General features: G+C 34.6%; 1 pseudogene across 1 annotated transcript; it reads right to left on the bottom strand.

Annotated features, from left to right (window-relative positions):
- Positions 1-332: 332 nt before the first annotated feature.
- On the bottom strand, positions 333-25,139 carry LOC307049630 (signal peptidase complex subunit 2-like; annotated as a pseudogene). Its single transcript has 2 exons — positions 25,035-25,139; positions 333-955 (listed from the first exon to the last, which is right to left on the bottom strand). The product of its transcript is annotated as a signal peptidase complex subunit 2-like (transcript).
- Between the last annotated feature and the right edge of the window lie 295 nt (positions 25,140-25,434).

Raw genomic sequence — 25,434 nt, 5'->3', positions numbered from 1 at the left:
AGGTTAACAGTTTTCAAAACTGAGTCCTCAAATACTGCATGACACAAAGCTATACCATATAAAGTACTGCTTTATATGAAGGAAGGAGTCTGTACCACTTTTAGCAAAAATGCTTTTCCAGAGAAGCAAATCAAAACAACACAATCAGCAAACTAATGAAACTATAGCTAGATATTAGAGCTACAACTTCTCATATCTGACCTAGAAAGTCCTATTTATCCAGAATAGACTAAATTTTCAGGACAAATTAGGGACTTTTTTTTTTTAACATTTCTTACTTTATCCATTTTAAGTTCTGTTTCTTTCTCCCATACCCCTTAATTCATCATGATTCAGCAGAAAGATGGTTGGTTATAGAATTGGCTATTTTTTTTCTCTTTGGTGAGACTGACATTGAGCCTGGATATTTCAGGCTTGTATGCATCCATAACAGTGTTCTGCTGTGGTCAAAATCTTAACAATGAACTTGGTGAACTCGGCTTCCCATTGCTGCTTTTTTCTTTCACTGATGAAGGTCAGCTTTAGAGTGTATTTATCACCAAACATTTTGAGAATGTACCAAATATCATCAGGATACATCCCTGTAGAATCTTTCCTGGGGCCACAAGGAAGATGCTCTTCTCCTTATATGAGGTATAAATGGTCAGGATCTGCATCATCACAAAATAGGATATGATGCACCAAGCCAGAACAGGCTTGGACTCTGGGTCCAAATCAAAGCCACTGTGTCAAAGAAACAAGAAATTGTACAGATGGTGAGGCAACCATCAGTTAGACCAAAATTCTCCACGTACTTGTACATTTTGGTAGAATCATTCAAAGAATTTTTCACAGCTGACACATCCCATTTGTCAGTTTTTACAGGCTTATCATCAATCTTCCACTTGTCCAACAAGCCACTATGGCTACTGCCTGTCCCATAGCTGGGGCTGTTGTCGAATCCCAGTTCGTGTGCCTGACACACAGTGGGACCCAATAAACCAAAACATTGGAGTTTGAAGGGGAGAAAGGTTTATTGCAGGGCCAAGCAAGGAGAATAGGGTGGCTCATGCTCTAAAGACCTAATCTCCCTAATAGTTTTTGGGGAAGAGATTTTATAGACAAAATTTGGGGGGAGGTCTGCAGAGTGTGTGGCCTTCCTGATTGGTTGGTGGTGAGGTAACATGGTGGTGTTCCAGGAATCTCAGTCATCTGCCTTCTAGTTCCAACCAGTCTGGGGTCCACAGGCTGTGCTCAGCCTAAAGTTACCATCCTCCACCTGGGTGGGGGCCTTAGTTCCTGTAGAAGAACTTAGAGACATGTACCAAATTGTTATGCACATCTCCTGAGGAGGATCCAGGATGAGGCCCCACCCTACACTATTGTTTCTTTCTGCATTGCCTTACTCCGCTAATTAGTAACTGTTTGAATCTGCCCTTTGGAACTCAGAAAAGGTCTAGGAGGCTGAAACATTTTCCCTATAAACAGGAAGTTGGGGGGGGGACTTCCCTGACCATCCAGTGGTTAAGACTCCGTGTTCCCAATGCTGGGGGCACAGGTTCGATCCCTGTTTGAGGAACTAAGATCCCACATGTTGTACTGCACAGCCAAAAAAAAAAAAAAAAGAAAAGAAATGGGGGGACACAGAAAGGCTTTTGTACTTTGGAGGGGCCAACAGTGTCCTGCTCGGTTTCAATCCCCAGTTTTATTTGATATTTCTCAATCTTGAGGAGAATAAGTGTTGGACAAGAAAAGGAATAACATTTTGGAAAGAAAAGTTAATCATAAACTCAGCAGAGGAACTCAGTTTTAGTGGGACTTGTGTTCAGGGCCACTGTCAGCCCCACTACTATCTCTGCCACCATCTTGTCTCTTTCTCATTATTTCTTTCAGTTGATTCTTTGACTACATTTTATACAACTGAACCTGCACAACCACACAGGCACACAAATACATTCTCATGGTAGAAAATTCTTTGAGCTGAATTTTAAAATAACAACTGAAAAGAATGTAAATATATATGTATCTATTTAAACTACTCATAATTTTGAAAATAAATTATTTTAAATAAGTATTTCAGTAGACAAGAAGATGTTGCTATTTAAAATATATTCAACAATTAATAGACTGAGTAAAAGGAAGGCTAAAATTCTCATTCAGGATGAAATTTTTGTCTAAATGAGTTAAGTATGAATGGTATTCCTAAATTGTGAATATAGTAATTAATTCATTTTTCTTCTTTGGAATCTCATAAGTGTCAGTTCAATTTACAAAGCTATACTCAATTTATTTACAAATATTTGTATTATCCCACTGTTCTATCAAATTCAGTTACTATCCAACCAAGTAGTAAAATTACCTGTTGTCTTTTTTTTATTGCTTTTAGTGTCTTTGAAACAACATTAACTTTCTCCTGAAAAATAAAATTTGTAATTTCTATATACATGGATCCTACTAACACTGGATGATGTGAAGGACGACACTTTTAGTCCATATTTGTGAATCAGATAATACTATACCAATTAGATAAATTCTGACAAATTTCATTTGATACTATGACGTAGAAGTTCAGTTTATGTTGGCTGGTTATACATGAGTGTATATATGACTATATATGAGTGTATATATGATTATATATATGTATATGTTTGTATATGCATATATACACACCCATATATATATATATATATGCACACATACAAGGTGATCACACCTATAATTTTATAAGTATAATTTGTAAAGTCATAGATGTTTAAGGGTTGTTCTAACAAGCAGATAATATTCAAACACATTCTTACAATTTTGAAAATTAATGTATACAAATTATTGCATGTCAGAATTTCCTTGACAGATTGCTATAATACCAAATGGATATATAGGACAGCTGTTGCTATAGCAACAGGATAGGCTTAGGGAACCAAATACAGGATTTTTAAAAATTATTTATTTATTTATTTATTTATTTATTTTTGCTGTACGCAGGCCTCTCACTGTCGTGGCCTCTCCCGCTGCGGAGCACAGGCTCCGGACGCGCAGGCCCAGTGGCCGTGGGTCACAGGTCCAGCCGCTCTGCGGCATGTGGGATCGTCCCAGACCGGGGCACGAACCCGTGTCCCCTGCATCGGTAGGCAGACTCCCAACTGTGCCACCAGGGAAGTCCAGGATATATTTTTTTTAATGATCGTACCCATTCACCTCAATCCACATACATGATAATTTTTTTTTCCTGTATATACATTACTGGCTATACATTATTATCAATGATTTAAAAAATAAGGTTTGTTTGTACTTCTCTGATATATTTATATGTAAGTACATTCTAAAAACTTTTTAAAAATTGAGACTTTGGTTTTCTGCTGATTATTTGCTCTTGTTTATGTTATGGTTTGATTTTCACAAATAACTGTTATATAGACACATGATAGATATAGAGATTTATATTTTTATAATTTTGTATGCAGGTTAATTCTTATCATTGAAAGAATGGAACTATATATCTCAATTTCAGATGTATATATAGATAGATAGATATAAATATAGATATAGATGTGTTCTAAACATTAACATAATTGACATTTGGGACCAAGTAAATTGGTCCTCTTTATTAGGGGAGGCTGTCCTGTGTACTCTAGGATGTCTAACTGCATCCCTGGTCTCTATCCACTAAATGCCAGTAGCATTAGTGGATGCTATTATTGGATCCCCCACCACTCCCAATTTCGAGAAGCAATGAACGTATATATATAATTCAAGCAATGTATACCAAAGATGTCTCCAGATATTGCCAAATATTCCCTTGGAGACAAATTGGCCCCTGTTGTGAAAAGCTGGTCTAGTGTTTTAAAAATATTCCATACCAGCCAAATATATATTAAAGATTAACAGCAATAGATTAAATATTTAAGCATTTGAACTATTTGAAAAATCCACATACATCTTTGTCTGATGAATTTTCATGGACTCTTCCAGTCATTCAAATCTTGGGTCTTTAAAATATTTTAAAATATTAGATAAATAAGCAAATTTTCTTTCCTATAAACAAGTATTTTAATAATATGTAGTAAGAAAAACACATAATATATAAGTTAGGAACTTTAAATCATCTATGATTTTATAATATTTACAAGCTAATTAATTAACTTGCCTTGGTTTTATGTATGCTGGGAGATGACATGAGATTCCTTAATCTAAGATGGACAGTTTATTGTTAAAGCAATAGCAGTAGCCAGAGAATCAGTTTTATTTGTGTTAGATTTCTGAGTTCCAATTCCTACAGGGAGACCCAAAGAGTCAGAGGATAACTGCACAGGTGGGGTGGATTGTATTGTAGGAAAGGAATGTTGAGTTTAGAGATTTCAAATCTCTTCTAATGGGGAACTAGCATGCCTGCCCTTTGATTTAGAGGGTGACAATATCTCTATTTTCAATCCTGTTTGCTATAAAAATGTCCTTTAGAAAAGAAATCTGGAAGAAAAGACAGTCAGTTCTTTGCTTACAAATATACAAAACATAAGAGACCCAGGAAGAATTGTTCCCCAACAGGTACTGCATATAGATAGATTACATGAAACATAAACTTGAATTTAATTATTGCTAAATAAATGCTGAAACAATTTGAAATCAAATTTGAGTGACATGTACTGATTTTATCATCAGGACCAAGATATATAAAACCTATATAAAATAAATAAATACAGGCCCAAAATTATAAAACACAAGTAATTGTGCTTTTAATTACCTGCCTTTTTTCCACTTCTAGAAAAAGAATATCCTGTGGTATTTACAGAATCAGACTTGGGAGCTAGCCTGTCTAGATTCAGATTCTGGGTTAGCTACTTAACAGTGATATGACATTAGAAGAGTTTTCTTTCTTTAGCTATTCATTGTTCAACTTCAGTTTTTTCTGTAAAAGAGAAAAGGTAGTAATACTCATAACACCAGCTGTTGCTAAAAGTATAAGTGGTAATTCATGTAATGTATATCATGTAGAACAAAATAAATAATAAATGCTACTTATTGTTATTTCTTCTTTTTTTGTATGAGTGAATTCAGTGTGCAAGTCACTGAAGCAAACATTGAAAATGCCAAGATATATAAGACACAATCCTTGTTCCTAGGAAGATGATGGTTATTAGATGAGAGAAACAGTCACCAAAAGTTATTTTTATCTTTTTACATATGGTAAAGATATATAGAAAGTACTGTATTTTTATTAAGAAGATTCACAACTTTCTATGCTATATAGGTAAAGAGAAATATAAGTATAATTTATATAATTTTAAGAAAAGATTCCATGGATATTTTAATTTAGCCTGAAAAAACAAGTATTTCATATTTCACAAAAACACAAAAATAAACCATATTTTGTACTATGGTGTTTTGGAGATTGAATAGAAATTACAATGAGATAATGTCATTGCTTTATTTTTTTAAACCATTTAACTTAGACTTACCGTTAGAATACTCATTCTAAAACTTTACTATGCTGTATATCATTGCTTTATTCTAGCAATTTAGTGAAATAAGAGCAGATGATTCTAACATTTATTTTTTTACTGTCTCCTCAAAAGAATTTTAAAGGTTTTTTCCTTTTTTATCTGATTTCTTGGAAAATAAATTTATATCTAATTGGGGCTTATATTTAAGTTTTTGTTCTTCTGAGTATCTTTGTGCTCTTTCTGGCTTTAGTTTCAGGCTCTGTATTTTTTTATTTAATCTCTAACTTGTCCTTAGCACTAATATTGCAAAAAAATACAAGTGAGCTTAATGTTTTCTGATATCACTTCACTTTTTTCTTTGTTTGACAATTTGACATAACCTGTTTCTTTTACTTGAATTATCCTCCACCTTCATGATTTGGTTCACACAACTCAGCAAAAATTCTCCTTGATTATCTTAATGCAAACCTAGCCCATATGAACTTCTATAACAATCTTCCATCTTTCATTTATTCATTATTTTTCATTTAACCAATATCTGTTACACATCAACTATGTGCCAAATACTCTACAATGTACCTAAAAGGGAGATTAAATAAGACACCAACCCATCCTCTCCATGAACTTGAGATTTAGAAGTGAACATCGGTATTTCAACTCATTAGTTTCTTTTCGTTTAATGACTTAAAGTAGATTGTTAGCCATGTGCAAAGGAACACACAGAAGTGATGAATAAGCTTGTACTTGAAAATAATAAGATATAGCTAATAGATAAAACAGGAAATAAATTCAAGACAGAGGAAACAGAAGGGGGAAAAAGATAGAGAGTAGTTAAAGAACAGGGTGTGTTTTATTGAAATCATAAGTTGGGTGTGTTTGGAATACAGGTTATGTGATAGGTGAGAAATTGACATGGTTCTCTGGGTATTAGTTTAGGATGGGTCCAGTTATTGGAGAACTGACATTGCATGCTATTATTGTGTTTGACTTTATTATTTGGGCAATTTTAAGTAAGATGTGACAAAATCACATTGATTTTGAAGATATTTGACTCTGGCAGTAATATAGAAACTATTTATGGGGAAATCTGAGTTACTTAGAACAAGAACAGTTCTGTTTGTCTGATACTACCCTGACTAATGGAAAAAAAAAAAAAAGGACTATTCCCTTCAAAGTGTGTTTTCTCAATCTCTCTTTAGGATTGTAGTTTGTACTCCCTTCCTTTTATTTTTTACCTCTTTATATAACAGACACAATGGAGATACTTGAGGTACTTAAGAAGAACAACTCCATGTGAGCAAGGGGGAGAATGGAAGGTGATGAAGTCAGGGGGTTAATGCGGAATTAATAATATATATTGTATAATTATATGCAATATGTATTACAACACACACACATGCAATTACAGAACTAGATCAAATATGCTTGCAATATCAAAAAAAGAAATAGACTATCTCACTTATTAAAATATTTGTTTTACATGTTATATAATTTTATAATATTGCATATATTTACTTTATAGTCTCTTTGCTTTTTGTATGCTTCACCAGCATGCTTCACCTATGCTGATAGGTGAAGTAAGATAAAAACTAATACAAGATGGAATTGGTTTTATGTTAAAATAGTAAAACACCTCCATAAAAGTTTTAAAATCTGGTGTCACTCTGGTCAATACTGCAGATGCTTAACTCAAGGGTACCCTATTTTTTTAAGGATTGGTTGCCAATATTTGTCTTAAATATTATAAATGCAAATGGTATTTGTGAATTTTCCAATTCATAAGTATTTCTAGGCCCCACACTAGAATGAATCATATCCAATAAGTTAGCACAAGGGATAAAATTATGTTTTCATATTGAATTTTTTGGTGTATTGGGCCAGTTATTGATTTATCGCCTTTCAGCTCCAAATTCACCCTGTCAGATTGCTCTGTGAAAATGGTACTTGACTTTTTTTTTTTTTTTGCGGTACACGGACCCCTCACCGCTGCGGCCCCTCCCGCTGCGGAGCACAGGCTCCGGACATGTAGGCCCAGCGGCCATGGCTCAGGGGCCCAGCCACTCCGTGGCATGTGGGATCCCCCAGACCGGGGCACGAACCCGCGTCCCCTGCATCGGAAGGTGGACTCTCAACCACTGCACCACCAGGGAAGCCCGGTACTTGACATTTTAAATATATTTTTTTTCCATTCCAGGTGGCAGGAAGCTCTGTCAGTAGAAGGGACTGAAGAGACATTCCGGGGAGGAGGGTTTTTTCTTCCTAGCACAGGTCTGCTCACTCATAGCAAGTGACTCCTTCAAGCACTTTCCCCTCTTCACTGCCCTTTCCTGTGGGACACGGGAGAACAGCACTAATCATCCAGAAGCTTCTCCCAGAGCGTAGGCCTTCACCAGGCTCTCTGGTAGCAGTCTCTCAGCTCCTTCAGTGCTTGTAAATTCTCCAGTTCCCAGCTCTTGCAGTGCACAGCTGTGAGTACTCAGCTGCGAGCACCCTCCCCCCCCACTTTTCCCGACCATCAGGCAGTATTATAGCAGAGTCCCTCGGACCCCTGCCTCACATCCGGCTTCCCCAGTGCCCTGCTTCTGCACTGCATGATAGGCACAGCACCCAACAGGGAACAGCTTTCTCTGGCACCCCAGAAGGTAGATTTCTGGCAGGTTCCACCACAAGTGGAACAACACAGGTACTTCTCTGCCATTCAGTGAGTCACAGGGGTGCTTTCTCCAAGACCCGGATGTTGGTCTAGGGGAAGCAGGAGTCGTCCATGGGCATTCTGTCTCAGCCCTAGGGTTAGTGACTGCTTTTTCTATAATTAGAGTTCTCTTTCTTAATAGTCAATCCCTCCTTACTCTAATACTCTAATAATTAATAATTCATGATATTAAACTTCCCTGTTCAAATTATTGTGTTGTTTCTCTCTCCTGATTGAACATTAACTAAGTACGTATGCAGGACAATGCAATATTCGGAGTCCACAATTCCATTTATTGATCTTATACCATAAGTTTAAATTCGACTCTCTCAGTATTTTAGCATCATTATGGTTGTAAGCCTAATAATCATCACCATATTTTGTATTGCATATATAACATGAACCTGAACTGTTTTAATACATTCATATGGTTATCAAGTCAATTAATCTTTACAAAAAACATGTAAGAAAGATAATATTGTTTTCCTTTCTTTAACAGATGGATTAACTGATAGTAGTTAGGTTAAATAACTTTGTCCAAGATTATGTATCTCAGTTAAGTGACAAAGCTGAGATTCACATACAGTATGTCTTGCTCCAGAGTCTATGTTATCAACACTATGTGTAATTCAATTATTTTTCCTTTTAAATATGTGTTTGTAACAGGGAAGAGCCAAATCTGACTACACGTTGGATCTGTTTCTTTTACTTTAAACTTTGCTTTCCGCTGCTTTTGTTCACTAAAAGGATACTGTCTATACATAATGGCCTGCCTCGGGGAACCCTGCCCCTCTGCCTGAATGTTAAACCAAAGTGCCTTTGTTCAGGGAAACATCCGGACCTTGTCCATCTGTGGATGGTTGCAAGAAGAAGAAATTAACACATCCCCTCCCCAAGGCTGGCCATTCCATCTGATATTTCCAAATTTATGGCCTTTTTGCTTCCTCATCTCCTCCCCCTCTCTGTGCTATAAAAGAAGCTGGCATCCAAACCCTGATAAGATGATTATTTTGAGATGTTAGTCTGCCATCTTCTCGGTTTGACGACTTTCCAAATAAAGTAATATTCCTTCCTCAACACCCCATCTCGGATTCACTGGCCTGTTGTGTGGTAAGCAGAGCAAGCTTGGACTCAGTAACATGTTTATTTTCATTATGGTTAAAAACTAACTGGAAAAAAATGCAGTGTTTCCAAATATCACAAGTCACATACTCAGCTAATTGACTAGCAAATTCTTACTGTCCTGGATTTTCCTTCCTGAGACCCACCACTTATCAGTATTTGTTTTTTGTGTAACTAAGTATGTGTTTTCTGCCTCACTTTGTAGAATATAAGCTGCTTGTCGAAAGAGTCATGTCCATCTCATTCTTCTTTAAAGCTTAGCACAGTGACTGCTTGTGTTTTATGAATAAATGCATAATGGAAAATAAATAATTCTCCCCAATTTTATTTTTATAATTCGTACCTTTAATCTGGAGTAAATTTTTCTTTGGGGGAGAAAAATCTGTTTTTACATGTATGAATCATTAGACTGCACTAAACTTTTAGTTCTTCTCTCTTCACAAGGTATGTTAACACCATTCTCTTAAAGGAAGTTCTATTATTTTACTATTAAACTACTGTCTATATTTGATAGTTTCTGAACAGTTTGTGCTCAGTAAAATTTGATGATGGGATTCTTTAATCTACATTTTTAACTCTAAACAAGGAAGTATAATGAAGTAATACAATGCATTGCATTTTCTAGGTGTCAGTGCTTGGAATTATGTGTTCCTTCTAATGATGCTATGTTGAGGAAATGGAATGTAAAGTATCATTTTGAGCCCATAAATGCGGCATGTTGCATAATGAAAAAGAAAAAGTGGCAGTTGTTCAGAGATATGTTGGTGGAGCCTTACAGCAGAATTGTGACAAAGAATACTGAGGGCGAGCTAGAGGATATTTTAAGCCCTGCTCTCATCTCTTTTATTTGTTTCTTCTCTAGTTCTATGTTTTAATTAAAAGAGTAAATTGAAACAGCCTGAATCTTTTAGCACCAATGTTCTCAAGGGATGTTACACAGCCAATTGTGTTAAGAATCAGGCATCTACAGCATAATTTTCAGCCAACTAGTCAATGATTAGCACTCTGGCCCTGGATAAATCTCATAATCCCTTTGCAACAGTTTCAATACTGGCAAAGTATAGTGGCAAGTTTGTCAGCTCACATTCCACTCACTAGGGATAAAACATCTCTAAGCAACACACATGACAAAGGACTTCTGGAGTCACTCCAAACCCAGTACTACAAAGGAAAATAGTTGACAGATCTTGATGATTATTTCAAATCAGGATACAAGAATTGTATTAATATTTAAGGGCCTGTAGAAACATTTAATCAAATAATAATGAACATGCAATATTTGGTTGAACAGTAGACATATGTATATATGGCAAATAGATTAATCACTTCAGCAGACCAGCTCATTGACACTTTTCACTTTCATTTACCTATTTCTATGTAAGCAATTTGTGAGATTTATAGTTTCAGATATGAATGTGGCTTAAAACATCAAGTTGAATTTTGATTTGGACAGCTATGGCCTTCATAAAATTGTTACAGACACATTTTCTTTAATGTACTCAAGGATCCAAAACAAACAAAATCTACAATTAAAAAAATATATATTATCAAATTAAAGCAAAAACAATCTGTTAGATAAAAGCAACAAAAATGTTCCAGTTTCTTTACATGCCCTTTTCCTATATATTGCTATGGATATTAACTTTGGTTAGATTCCTTGTTCTTACATTATTTTTAAGTAAAGTGGACCTGAAAGCAAAGATCCTGAGGGAATAAGACAGAGGGTGTACTTAAGAAAAAATATTACATTGTATTACTGCTCAACAATGTTTATTTTGTTTGATACCATATAGATTTGGAGGAAAATCCTACTATTGCCCTTGTATTTTCCTAACTTTGAACATCATAGATTTGCTTTCATCTCTTTTTAAAGTTTACATAGATGCAGTTATACAAACTATACTCTTATGTATGGCTTCAATCACAGCGTTGTATTTGTGAGATTAGTAATATCGCATGAAGTAGTTCAGTCATTTTTATTGCTATAATCTAATCTATTAAAGTTAAAACAATTTATTTACCCATTAAAAAACAAAGCAACAAAGTATTCCCCCCAATTCCTTGTTATGATGGAACTGCACAAGTAATACTAAGGCAGTTCAGATATATATTTTCAAGATAATCTGCACATATGAATTTCTGTTTAACATATTTATGTAATAATACTTTCTGAATAAACCCATGTCACCATTCATGAGTGGATTCCCTTAAATTGTAGAACCCTAGTATTAACACTGAAGAACTGGTATTAAAGCAGAGCTGGATTGACCTCTATTCCTTCATCTCCTTTCCTTATACTTCAAATCACTTTTATATTCTGGCTCATTTATGTTTCATAGCTAACATCTTATGTGTGTGTGTGTCTGTATGCTTTAATGAGGAATAAAAAATTATTTCAACCAGAAGACCCAGATTGGGTTCAACAATCTAGAATTCCTACAGTGCTAGGAGAAAACAAAAAATAAAAGAAACAAAACTTACTTAATGAAGTAAAGTAGCATAGGCATGATAAAGAAGAAAAAAAATGTCAAAACTTATAAAGAAAAAAGGAAAGAAAGGAAGCAGAGAAAAAGGAAGTGGGAGAGAGAAAAGGAGAAAAAGGATATCATGATTCCTATCAAAAGACAGAATTTGGGCTTCCCTGGTGGTGCAGTGGTTGAGAGTCCCCCTGCCGATGCAGGGGACACGGGTTCGTGCCCCAGTCCCGGAAGATCCCACATGCCGCAGAGCGGCTGGGCCCGTGAGCCATGGCCGCTGGGCCTGCGCATCCGGAGCCTGTGCTGTGCAATGGGAGAGGCCACAACAGTGAGAGGCCCGCGTACCGCAAAAAAAAAAAAAAAAAAAAAAAAAAGACAATTTATATTTTTAAATACTTTGAGTTGTTTAAGTGACTGCCTAAGCTAGAGTCATTCTCTTGGAGAAAAAATATACTTGTAAGTAAACAGATGTTTAAGGGAAAGGTGAAGAATTGCTCCCATTGTAAGTCACAGGTTTCAGCAGACTGCGAGATATCTTTCCTTTTTTGCGTAAACTTTTTGTCTCCACATGGTTTGACAAGATGGGCTTTAGGCTTTCACCACACTAACAAGTCAAGAAAACTGTGTATGCTAATTCTATGTATGCTGCCATTCAGAGGGCTGTTCACATTCATTTCAGACTAACTTGGTCTCACCCTTCAGGTCCTATTTGATGCCGCACTATTGCATCAAGCTTTCTCTGCACCCACAAATTCAGGTAGTGCATCCCACTTTATGACTCCATAAAACATTGTATTTCCCTGTGGTATCATTTATCATTGTATATTGCTGATGTCTATTAACTTGCTTTTTCTCCCATTTAATTGTAAGCTAAGTACTAAAGCTATAAAATAATGGTAGTGATATGTTTTATAATATATAAAACTTCCTTTATGCCAAGCACAGTTCTTTACACAAATTATAGTCCTAAATTCTTTACATTCATTTAATCCTCACAATGACCCTGGAGGTTAGGTGATATTATTATCTTCTATTCATCATTAAAGAGAGGGAAACAAATAGAGGTTACAGAATTTGCCCGGATTCTCACACAGAAAAGCTGGTACCAGAGACTTTGATCTTAACCATCATAATATTTTGTATCATTATTTTAGCCCTAAGTCACAGCATGAGCGTCTGGGACATAACATGCACTCAGTAGATATTGCTCGAAAAATAATCACTCTACTATCAATATTTGCGAATGAAAACTATATGAAAAATAAGTCTTGTATCTTTGGGTATTTTTAGCATTTTGCCATCACAAATGCATTATCTTCCTTTAAATGTATGTTTGAGTTTTCTGTTCTGTTTTTCTTGCTAGTTATCTAAACTAGAGGGCAAGGAAAAGAATATCAAAACAACATCCTGTGTAGAGGAATAGTCTGTGGAATTATGCACATGATGATCTCCCCCTGAAAAAGAAGTAAAATTACAGTGTGTTTAAAGTTCATTCACCCATCTCTTAATGCATAAATCTATTCAGAAATGTTAATTGAACATTTTTAAACCAGATAACATTTTAAGCCAGATAACATGTTAGACCTTGGACATGTTATGCTTTATAAGAATGAGTTATAGGGCTTCCCTGGTGGCGCAGTGGTTGCGAGTCCGCCTGCCGATGCAGGGGACGCGGGTTCGTGCCCCGGTCTGGGAAGATCCAACATGTCGCGGAGCGGCTGGGCCCGTGAGCCATGGCCGCTGAGCCTGCGCGTCCGGAGCCTGTGCTCCGCAACGGGAGAGGCCACAGCAGTGAGAAGCCCGCATACCGCAAAAAAAAAAAAAAAAAAAAAAAAGAATGAGTTATAAAGCATAGTCGTTCTCTCATGAAACTTAGTAGACTAGGGATGCAAATAAACATAAGTAAAATAAGAAGATATACATGTAATTCTAAACCCTGACAATGTTCTGAAGGGGAAATATGCATAATTGACAAACCATGTATATATAGGGAGCCCACCCTAGGCTGTGAAGTCAGGGAAGGTCCTAAGTCAAGAAGAAGCAAGAGTAACTAAACAGAGTCTGGAAATTAACTTGGAGAGAATCCTGATATTACATCACTAAGGGGCCTCAGAGGCAGTGTTAATTGTTTTGTGCTTCCTTCTAAGAAAAACAGAAGAGAATTGATAAACTTTTGATCAAGGGATGGCATGGTGAAATTGGCATTTCAAAAGCACTGCTCTTGCTCCTGTGTGGAGAACTGATCTGGAATATTCAACATATATTTATAGCTATTCTCTCCTGCTATTCACAGAAAAGACTATATAAAAGCTAAGTTTAACAAAACTTTACTGACATTATTATGCATTTATTAAACATGCGTCTATCTAGTCCTCAAATCACCCTCATCATTAATTCCATTTTTATAGGTGAGGAAAATGAAGCTAAGACTTTGTGTAACTTACCAAATGTAAATTTAGATAGTGTGAAATTTTGTCTCCCTTAAAGCATCTTGGGCCAGTGTCTTGCCAGTGAAAACAGAAAGAATTACTTGAGTGCTATCTAGGAGGTATGGTATGCCAGACTTAGTGACAGATTGATTGGGGGAAGGTCAGAGTGGTGGAGTGGGGAGAAATGTAGAATTGACTCCTAGGTTCTTATTTATGCAACTAGATATGTTTGGTGATGCTCACTGAGTTGGGGAAGAAGAATTAATCTTGCAGAGGAGATAAAAGTTTCAGCATTGGACATGATGTCTGTGGATGGTTTTGAGATGTTCAAGGTGCTGTTGCATGTGAGTCAGAGGTGAGACCTGTGACAAAGGAGTTCCTAAGCACTTGGGGGTCCTAAGTATTGATAGAAGTTATTGGGAAGGGTAGCCAGTGACAAAGTTGTGACTTTCTTAAAGACAAGAATATCCACAGAAGTGAAACTAGGCCTACATTTTTAGAACTTCCGAGATTAAAAGTAGAGCTGTATGTTTGAGAAAAAGTGGCTATAGTTGTGGGAAAACCTCAGGAAATTACAGATGAGAATGATTCAACTGGAAGAATTATCAAATGTGTAGAATAAAAATATAAAGTCAAGTTATATGAGAAATAAAATATATCATTAAATTTCAAGCAATAGACGTAATTTCTGACCTTAATGATAGCTCTTTAGTGTATTGATGGAAATACAGGCAAGGTAAATTGAGAAGTGAGTGTCAGATAAAGAAATGGATACAGAATATGAGGAACATGTAGGCATGCTTGATTTTTTTTAATTTAATAAAAACTTGCTGCATTTAAATTCTAAACATGAAGAATAAGATGCCAAGGTGAGGTTGAAGACAGAAGAGGTAGAGTCAATAATATACAATTCATTAGAGGGTCAGAGAAAATATGATCATGTGCCTAAGAAGAGGAATGGTTCTTCAAGTGAAACAACACTAAATAATAAATAACCATGTCTATATTTAAATACAGAATGAATCAAAGAAAACTTTTCACTAGTATGTGCAATTACACTGAGAGTGTTTTATTTTCTAAATGTAAGTAAACTCCATAGCTTAATCAAGTTAATATATTTGAGCAAATACTAAAGAGACCTGTGCACTTATAGAGCTCTCTTCTGAAAGTTGTAGAAGACTAGTCTAGACAGATGTATGAGGGAGGCCAGTGTTAATGAACAAGAACAAGAATTTGTGGCATGACTTCAAACAGTAGAAACTCTGTAGTATATATCTAGCTTGTTCACATAACATTTTAAGACCATTGATTTGCAACAAGAAAAGTAAGCAAACTACCTGAAAAATCAGTGCTCTTAAGTAGTCAAGTTTCTTGTCCTAAAGAAATACGTAGCTGCTTCCATCCAGATCTGCATGATATACAGGCCTTTAGAGTTTCTTCCACTGGGACCTCGACTAGGAGAATAGGGAGTGTATTAACATTGTCATGCCTTTTTCCTATATTCTTGTTTGATTGTTTGTTTCCATTTGCATATTTATTTACTTATTAGGCTATGATATCCCCTACACACTAGCCGATCTTTTATGAGGGCCTAGTATTGAGTACTCTATTTGGTTGACTTATGAAGATACTACATGGAGGATTTGCATAAATGAACGCCTAATTCATGTTGCTGAAAAATCCATTCTCCAATAATGTAGCTTAAGAAGAGTGATACAAAATCTTGTTCAAACAAAAAAATACATGAAAACTCTTGCATTTTTATAGGATAAATGTAGTTAGGAAGATAAGTATTACATGCACAATTACAATAAACAAGTTTATAATAATATCGGTAAAACAGAATCACAAAAGTTTCTTATATGATGAACACAATAAATAATGGAAACAACTCTACCAAACTGGATTTCTTTGCAATTTTATAAATATCTTGGATTCTGATGACATTGAAGTTGGTAAGCTAATAAACAGATTTAAAGATGTATATTTAACTTAAATATAATATTTTAACTTAAAAATGTATAAATGCATATTTTCCACCAAGCTTTTTATAGGCAAATAATTCCTTTTAACATGAATACATAGTAATAAAGTTCTGGCAAAATTTTTGCAGAAAACACATGTACAATGTATCCTCTGCTATTTTCATCTTTTTTCTTTAGAAATTATCAAGAAATTAGACACTTATGAAATAATCTGTGTATAGAATTCTTATATATTTAGTTAATTTGTCCATCCATTAAATACCTGGCATACATTGCTAGTTTGAAAGGCTTTTTCCAGTATTTTCTAAATATTTCAACTGTGCTTTTAAGAGAACTAGGGGTCTCTCTTTTTTATTTAGTTAATTAATTAATTAATTAATTAATTTGTTGCACTGGGTCTCTTAGTTGCAGCAAGCAGGGTCTTTAGTTGTGGGAGGCTAGCTCCTTAGTTGTGGCATGTGGTCTCCTTAGTTGTGGCATGCATGTGGGATCTAGTTCCCTGAGCAGGGATTGAACCTAGGCCCCCGACATTGGGAGCATGGGGTCTTAACCACTGCACCACCAAGTAAGTCCCTCAACAGTGATTTTATAGAAACACACTATTTCTTTTCCAAATCCTAATTTATGTAATATTTCATGAGACAGTTTATAATATTTAATGAAATAACTATCAAGTAAATAACTCAAGTAAAACTAACAAACAGATTTGAGAGCAGACATTTAGAAAATTCACGCTAAACTAATGGGATTAGAAGAAAGCATGAAGTACCCCATTATAAGTAGGTCATGTGAACAGTTTGCAAGGCAGAAATAGAGACACAGATGTAGAGAACAAATGTATGGACACCAAGGGGGGAAAGAGGGGTTGGGGGCTGGTGCTGGTGGGATGAATTGGGAGATTGGGATTGATATACCCTAATATGTATAAAATAGATAACTAATAAGAACCTGCTGTATAAAAAATAAAATTCAAATTTAAAAAACCTGCTGTATAAAAATAAATAAAATTAAAAAAAATTTTAAAGTGTGTCATGTGATTCATGAATATGACACATTAATTAATTAATTAATTAAATTTATTTAATTTTTGGCTGTGTTGGCTCTTCGTTGCTACACGTGGGCTTTCTCTTGTTGTGGTGAGCAGGGGATCCTCTTCGTTGTGGTGCGTGGGCTTCTCATTACGGTGGCTTCTCTTGTTGTGGAGCACAGGCTCTAGGTGCACGGGCTTCAGTAGTTGTGACTTATGGGCTGTAGAGCGCAGGCTCAGTAGTTGTGGTGCACGGGCTTAGTTGCTCCGCAGCATGTGAGATCTTCCCGCACCAGGGCTCGAACCCGTGTCCCCTGCATTGGCAGGCGGATTCTTAACCACTGCTCCATCAGGGAAGTCGCAGCCTTACTTTAAATATGTATTTACAGAACTAATATAAATCTTGTTTGTCTTTAATGAAAAATGAATTACTTAACACCATGTATTATTTTACTCATCTAACAGAAATATTAAGGAGCAGAAACACGTGAAGTAATTAAGAACCACCAATAGCCCATCATCACTTGTCAGTACACACTTCTCATAATGAGATATATCCTTACTGTAAAACTCGGCTTTTAAATTTTTATTTAAAATATCTCCTAGAAAGAGATTTTGCAATCCAAGTTTCATTCTGAAAAGAATTTTAATCACATAGTTATAAATAGTTGAAAATATGGATTTTATAAGGGAAATGTTAACAGGGTCTTAACTGCAGTGTTACAAATGTGATGCTGCAATAGGACAAACAGGAAATGAATTAGAGTTATATGCAAAAATCACTATGCATTTTATAATGTCAAAAGATTAATATCTTTACTCATAGATAAATGACACTACAGATTGACATTTATTATCATTGTCTCTATCTCATAACCCATTCATTTATTTGACAAACTAGAAGATTATTAGTTATGTTGTATCACAACTTGTTAGTTCTGGTTTACTGTTAATTATTTATTTTTGTAATTAGTCATTCATGAATTGAGTTGGCAATAATTAGAGGTTTTTGACATCACATTGATAAAGCAAACATTAACACTTTATTATATCATACGTGACTATAAAATGCCAAACCTTTAAAAAAAAAAGTCTAAAATATACATAAAGATCTTCAAAATTAGTATCAGTTGGAAAATTTGTACTTCCTGCTTTTATATGTACAATGAAAATCTTTTATAACTCTCAATATCTTTGTAAGTATATGTTGCAGCTCCTTGATGTTATATTTTATTTGAATAACTGCTTAAAGCGTCAATTTTCTCACAAAATGCATATTGATATTACTTGTTATAGACACAAATTCATAAGATGTATTTTCGTTTGAATTTTCCATTCATATTTTATGATAAAAATACTGCATTTCTAATCATAAACACACAATGTGCTCACTTTCATTTTTTGGTAGTTACATATAAAAAGTCAAACATCTTAAGGGAAAAATACATCTTTAATAAAAGAGAATATTAGGTAGATAAATCAGGTAGTATTCAGTGGAATTATGATGTATATATTATCAGTGTACTTACAAAATAAATCATTGATTTTTCATAAAATATATCCAATCAAAATTGGTTTATTAGTTTGTATTTCCCAAGACATATTTATCTCAAGTGGAGCATTTAAAAGCTAAAGAATTGTCTGTTAATCATCAGGAGGGATACTGACAGCATAATTTAAAGGCTTTAACTTCAGAAATTGTGACGAAGGAAATATTCCTAATGGTGTTAGAAGGATAAAAGGGAAAATATATGGTCGTTAAATATCGGGCACAGTAACTGTGGGAAACTGTTATGTTCCCCAAGGGTAGGAAGGAAACAGAGTTAAAGCCTTGAAGAGAGCAGAAGCCAGAATGAGTGAATTGCCTCATTGAATTTGATAATCCAAACAATCTTATTTGGTAGGAATATATGAATTCAGGTTGTAGACTGAGACATACAGAAGTGAAATGATTTGCTCAGGTCACACCACTCAGGATTCCCTATCGCCTCTGCATCTAGGAAAGCTTATGACATTGAATTCTGGCTGAAGGAATTCAGTGTATTTCTTCTTGCATCTGTAGGCAGAGTGTGGACAACTCCAAAGTGACCTTGGAAGTCACTTGTCAAAAATTGAAGAGCCTCCATTTTCTTCATCCATGAATAACTAGATGAAACAGAATCTTCTGATTTATATGACCACCATTAACTAAACTCATGCATGCTCTTAAAAAAATCTGCTTTGTATTGACACAGATTTCAGAGATTATTATTTCAGCTAATACTTAGCTCAACTACAATAAGGGTCTTTATTATAAGAAGAATGTAATATAATACAAGTTAAATGGGCTTCTAGACAATTAAGTTTATCTAATCAGATGTGTTTTATTCATGTGTGTAGTAAATGTAATAGAGAATATAAATAAGAAGGAATAATATAACAATGAGATATTAAGAAATTATCCTCATTCCAATAACTTCAAGGTTTCTTTTGGTATAATGCACACACAAGAGTTAGAAAGGAAGGTAAATCTATCTAGTGATTCCCTTAATAAGAAAGATAAAGCCCACATCTAAGTAATTGGACTCTTCTCACAGTGGAATCCCACCTAATGCTCGGGCTCAAGTGGGTTGAGCATGGTTATGTGGTAGGCTATAGAGAATTTGGGGGAGTGGTGTATTCTAAAATGTATGATTCTCTAATTATGCTACCCAAAAATCAGTCAGTTAAGAGTTAGCTAAGATAGTATCTGTCATTGACTATCAGGTCATCACCCATACAGAAACAGCATCTGCTTTTATCAAGTGTTTAATGAATTAAATCAGAGCGATATTGTATAGTTAATTATGAGTAATTAATATAATAAATATTTAGTGCAAAATTCTGCTAAGGACAATATTAGGTGCTTTGCAGATAAGTAATAACAGAGCAGGTGAGCACAGCAATTCATACAGTGTGCTAAATCAAGTAGAGCACATTGTGAGCCAGGTTCCTCAATGGAAACAGCCGTGTTAATGAGACAATCACTATTTTAGCTGAGCTTAAAGTAGCCACAACACCCAAGAAATAAAACATTCTATAACATGATAAAGTTACCTACATAGATTATATACCAGTTATTCCCTAAAATTGAATATCTAACAGAGTATTACCACATTAAAACTAAACTTATGTTTTTTTCTTTTTAGTGGATTTTTATTAGATTTCTCAGAGACATACAATTTCTGTCAGAATTCTATAAGAATCTTAAAACAGAATAACTATATATCTCCTTCCATAAAAAAAAGAACCAGAAAACAGGAAAAAAAACATAACTGACCAAATAAATTGCTTTAGCAGTTTAAGAGAAATCCAGTCTGAAGAGAAAATACTCCTCTTTGAGAGAAAAATATTATGTCAAGAGTTACACATATTCTTTTCATACATATATTCAACAGTAAGTATTTTCCAATTTCCTATAGCAAATACATATGTGATGGCCAAATGTATATGATGAGAAGCAATGTAGCCAAAAAGGAATGTATATTAATTAATAATTAATAGCTATAGTACAATTAATTAAATATTAATTAACAGTGAAATTCCTGCTTTGGTTCTAGTTAATGATATTTTCTAGTAGGTTGTGTTGGTAATGATGATTATCATCTCCTATGAGAATTATTTATTTGATTAACATATTGACTATAATTCTGTTTTTGAAAATTTTCTTATATCTTAAAAATAATGAAAGCCTTTGGCCATATATATTTTATTAGACATCTAATAGATTGCTTAAATGAAAAATATTAAAGAATAATAGAATAAATGCTAAATTGTGTGCTATATAAAATTAGGGGAATGATCCTATGTAATAAGCCACTTATTGAAAATTTTAGACTAATCTGTAGAAACTACATATAAAATATTGAGACAGTAACCTCCAGTGTGGATTAAGACTGGAATAATGTTACATCCACAGTTGTATTACTTTTTTAATTAATTAGAAATTATATTATTTTATTTAGAAGATTAAGAATATATCAATTTCCTGATGGATAAAAATCTTATTTTTAATAAAATATCTATAATAAGTCAAAGCAACTGAACCATGTGGGCAGTCAGTAAATTCTGTATCATTTTATTTTTGTAAGTAGTCCTGTGTTTTCCATAATCACTGATCACTTTTAAAAGCCTAATAATACGTATGACCTGAAATTCCTTGCAAGGCAACTAAATGAATACAATGTTTGTAAATTCAGTATTTGAAAAAATACTGTTGCTGCATTGATTATATTGTGCTTTTTATAATCAAAATACTGAAAATCAGATATTGTACATAGAATATAAATAGTATAAACTTGAAATTCCTAGGAATTATTATTAAAATAATGCTCATTATTTTTCAAAGTACATCTCAAATGAATATTTTAAAAAAATATTGACAGAATATGTATTTACCTTCATGGATAAACTCCAAGATAAAACATCATAAACTGCAGGTTGCTTATCTTTCATTTATCAACATGCATTTTAATTAACTAATTAGTATATTTCTAAAGTCTCCTTAAAAGTAGTGTAAGTATTGGGGCTTCAGTAAAATATAAACCAAGATAACAAGATTTGGCTATTTAGAGAAAAATATTCCATATTATGTGGACAGACTGATCACTCTGATGAAATGAACATTAGACAGGTCCATTTCATATACTGAGACCAATATTTTCCATCCTTGATGTTTCTTTCTATCTATTGCCCAGTCTACCCACATGCATATCCCTCACGTAATGTCATTTCTTGTATGCATTATAAGTTCTTGCTCCCAAGTTTACCTTAAATTAGGAAATTGCTATTAAATTTGAATTCTAAGAAGCCAAAATAAAATGAAGTGTTTTTATATTGCTCTTTCCACTCAGATGGTTGGGAAACCAATTCAGCTCAGCTTTTACAAATTTTACATGTACCTGATTGTTGATTATTAACTCAGCATCAGCTGTCTCCCTCTACCCCTGAGGGAAGAAGCCTGGGAACTCCTTTTCTCAGAATTTCTTGTGAGCTGGTTTCTAGGTTAGATTCTGCTAATGACAGGCATTCAAAAGTGATTTAGGAAATGGAAAAAGGGGAACTAACGTGATAGCAGTTGCAGAAAGGTTATAGATTAGGGTTTTTAGAATCTTCTAGACAAGCTCATGTTAATAGCTTGGATACTCCAAGCAGGTGAAATCATCCAAGGAGGCTTCCTTGAGAATCCTGCACTTGCTGACTGAATGACTGTTTCACAGGTGTTCCCTGCTGTGGAAGACTCTAGTTTTCTGCTTTAACTCTCCTGTTGCTTAAAATATCTAGAATGACTTTTATTTTATTGACAGAATCTTGATAAAACAATTAGGGTTCACAATAGATTATATTTGAAGCTTTATTATCAGTAAAGCATAATGTGCCCTTTAAATATAGTCTATGGCCAGGCCTTAAAGAGACAGTATAGTATGTGTTTGTTCGTAGATTATTGAAGGAATTAAAGTTATAAATTCTAGCACATGAGGAGGTTCCACAATAACAACTAACAATATACTAATTTGAAGGAATGAGCATGAATTAAAGCAAAAACATGAAAAGGAAAATGACCTGTTATGTATTACTTAAAAGAATATAATGCAATTTAACATAGCTCTACATTTCTGATAGTTTTACAAAATATGCTTTAAAATCAGAATACAAAGAGTTATATGTACTTACTGCAGAAGATTTGTAAATTAGAGAAAAGCTTAAAAAGAAAATAAAAACATATAACATGTGATATCATGATCCAGAGGTAGAATGAAGAGAGTTACTAAAAATAAAAATGTGAAGTGTACTTACAAAATTATCTGTATATATACAAGCACACACAAATTTTACATTAATTGGATTCTACACATAAATTGCAAATTATGTCATGAACATTTCCAATACTATTAAATATTATGAATCAAAAGCATTTTTAGTAAATCTGATTTCCATCGTATTATGCACCACACTTTATTATATCAACCATTCATTTTTTAAAATATGAGATATAAGAAATACCAGAATGAACATTCATGTTTATTTAAAAAAACTAAACAAAGCACAAAAGAAAAAGCAAACCTTTGCTCTACACATTTTTGCGAATTTCTCTTGGGAGATTCTAAGATGAAATTACTGTGTTAATATGTGAATAGCTTCTTTGTGCTTTACGTAATGTCCTTTAAAATTTTTATTCTGGGTACTATATTAAGAGGGTACACACACATACACATATATACAGATTTTGGGGACATATATATACAAACACATATATTTCAATTTACAAATAATTGTAAGTATTTTTATTTTTAGATATAGCCAGCTTAAGAGATAACAGCTGTTTTTCCTTTTTATATTTATATAATACAATATAATACTTTTAAATTATATTTTTAGTTTATCTGACTTCTACTAGTTGAATATATCTTTTTTTTTTTTTTTTTTTTTTTTTTTTTTTTTTTTTTTTTTTTTTTTTTTTTTTTTTTTTTTTTTTTTTTTTTTTTTTTTTTGCGGTACGCGGGCCTCTCACTGTTGTGGTCTCTCCCGTTGCGGAGCACAGGCTCCGGATGCGCAGGCTCAGCGGCCATGGCTCACGGGCCCAGCCGCTCCGTGGCATATGGGATCCTCCCAGACCGGGGCACGAACCCGTATCCCCTGCATCGGCAGGCGGACTCTCAACCACTGCGCCACCAGGGAGGCCCTAGTTGAATATATCTTATACATTTATCACTGAGGTTTCTTTCCTATTTTTAAGTCTCCTCTAAATGTATTTGGATCTTTTAAAATTATGTTAATTATTTTCTTCCTCTCAGAAACTTTTATATATTAATATTTTATCATTTACATGTAGGTTGTTTTCTTTGCAGCTCAGGAATTGTATTGTTTTAAAATGAAATAGATATGTAGACATACTCAATTTAAAAATGCTCACATCGCTCTCATTTAAAAAAAACAACAAAAAGTCTTTATTTGAATCCATAACCTTGTCCCCGTAGAGAATTCACCAGAATAGTCTCTATACACTGTCTAAATTTCTACCTTCTAATAACTCTTTCTGAAACCCATTTTAATTAAAAAATAGTCCAACCTTAGTCCAAAGTAGAAATAAATACAATAAAATCTCAAGCACACATCATGCACACTTTTAAAAGTTAAAGAGTTGATTAACATACTAAAAAAATAAATACAGGGCTTCCCTGGTGGCGCAGTGGTAGCGAGTCCGCCTGCCGATGCAGGGGACACGGGTTCGTGCCCCGGTCCGGGAAGATCCCACATGCCGCGGAGCTGCTGGGCCCGTGAGCCATGGCCGCTGAGCCTGCACGTCCGGAGCCTGTGCTCCGCAACGGGAGAGACCACAACAGTGAGAGGCCCGCGTACCGCAAAAAAAAAAATAAATAAATAAATACAATTTTGCAGAGACAGTTGCAGCTCACTCTGCAGCACCCCCTCAACCCCTTTGCTTCTCTTCTTCCCTAGCAGTAAACACTCCCTGAAGTTGGCATCTTTTCTTCCCTTCTAGGTTTTTGTAATTTTACCACCTATATATGCTTTCTATTAGTAACCAATGATATTTTTGCCATGTTTTTCCATTTTATGTACTTGATGTCATATTCTACATGTAAAAATAGTTTGTTCATTTTCTCTCTGTACAGTGTTCTACTGTAAGCCTGTACTGAATTTTTAGACCATTCTCCCATTTATGAGACTTCTGATGCAAGTTGGTTATATGATCTGTAAAAACAGTGCTGTAATTAAAAATTCCTTCTAGGTGAATCGTTGTGAATATGTACAGAAGATTAACTTATGTTAAATACATGGAGGTGGAATTGCAACAATTCAGTATGTAAAATATTTTGGTATTCCATTTGGCCCACGTTTAACTTACTCTAGCTGCTTTGGCAAGCAATTGCATAACTCTCTCATTCTGTTCTGGGTCATCACTGCCTCCACTGGGATGACAGTGGGAACCAGCTCGGCAATTCTGATTCATGTGCAAATCCAGACGTGTAAGGGAGTTAAATGCAATAAGATGAAACTCTGATTGACATATGTATACTCAGGCAGTCAATTCTCAGGTGCGTTCTGCATGGCCCTTTAAAGTCCCCAGTGGGATCAAGCTCTAGTTCCCCAGTGTAGTATTTAGCTCAATAAACCACAGTTGGATTATGTTTCTGTACAGTCAGGCCACTCAAGATGGCTGTTCTCTTGCTCTCTGTACATCCCCTGCCCGACCAGTGCCTGATTCACCTACACCCCATTCACATGACTGATCTTCCTACATACTT

The sequence above is a fragment of the Hyperoodon ampullatus genome (assembly GCF_949752795.1).
Source record: "Hyperoodon ampullatus genome assembly, chromosome: 3".
Taxonomy (NCBI): domain Eukaryota; kingdom Metazoa; phylum Chordata; class Mammalia; order Artiodactyla; family Ziphiidae; genus Hyperoodon; species Hyperoodon ampullatus.
The sequence above is the reverse complement of the archived record's forward strand: the minus strand, read 5'-3'. Positions and strand labels throughout refer to the sequence as shown.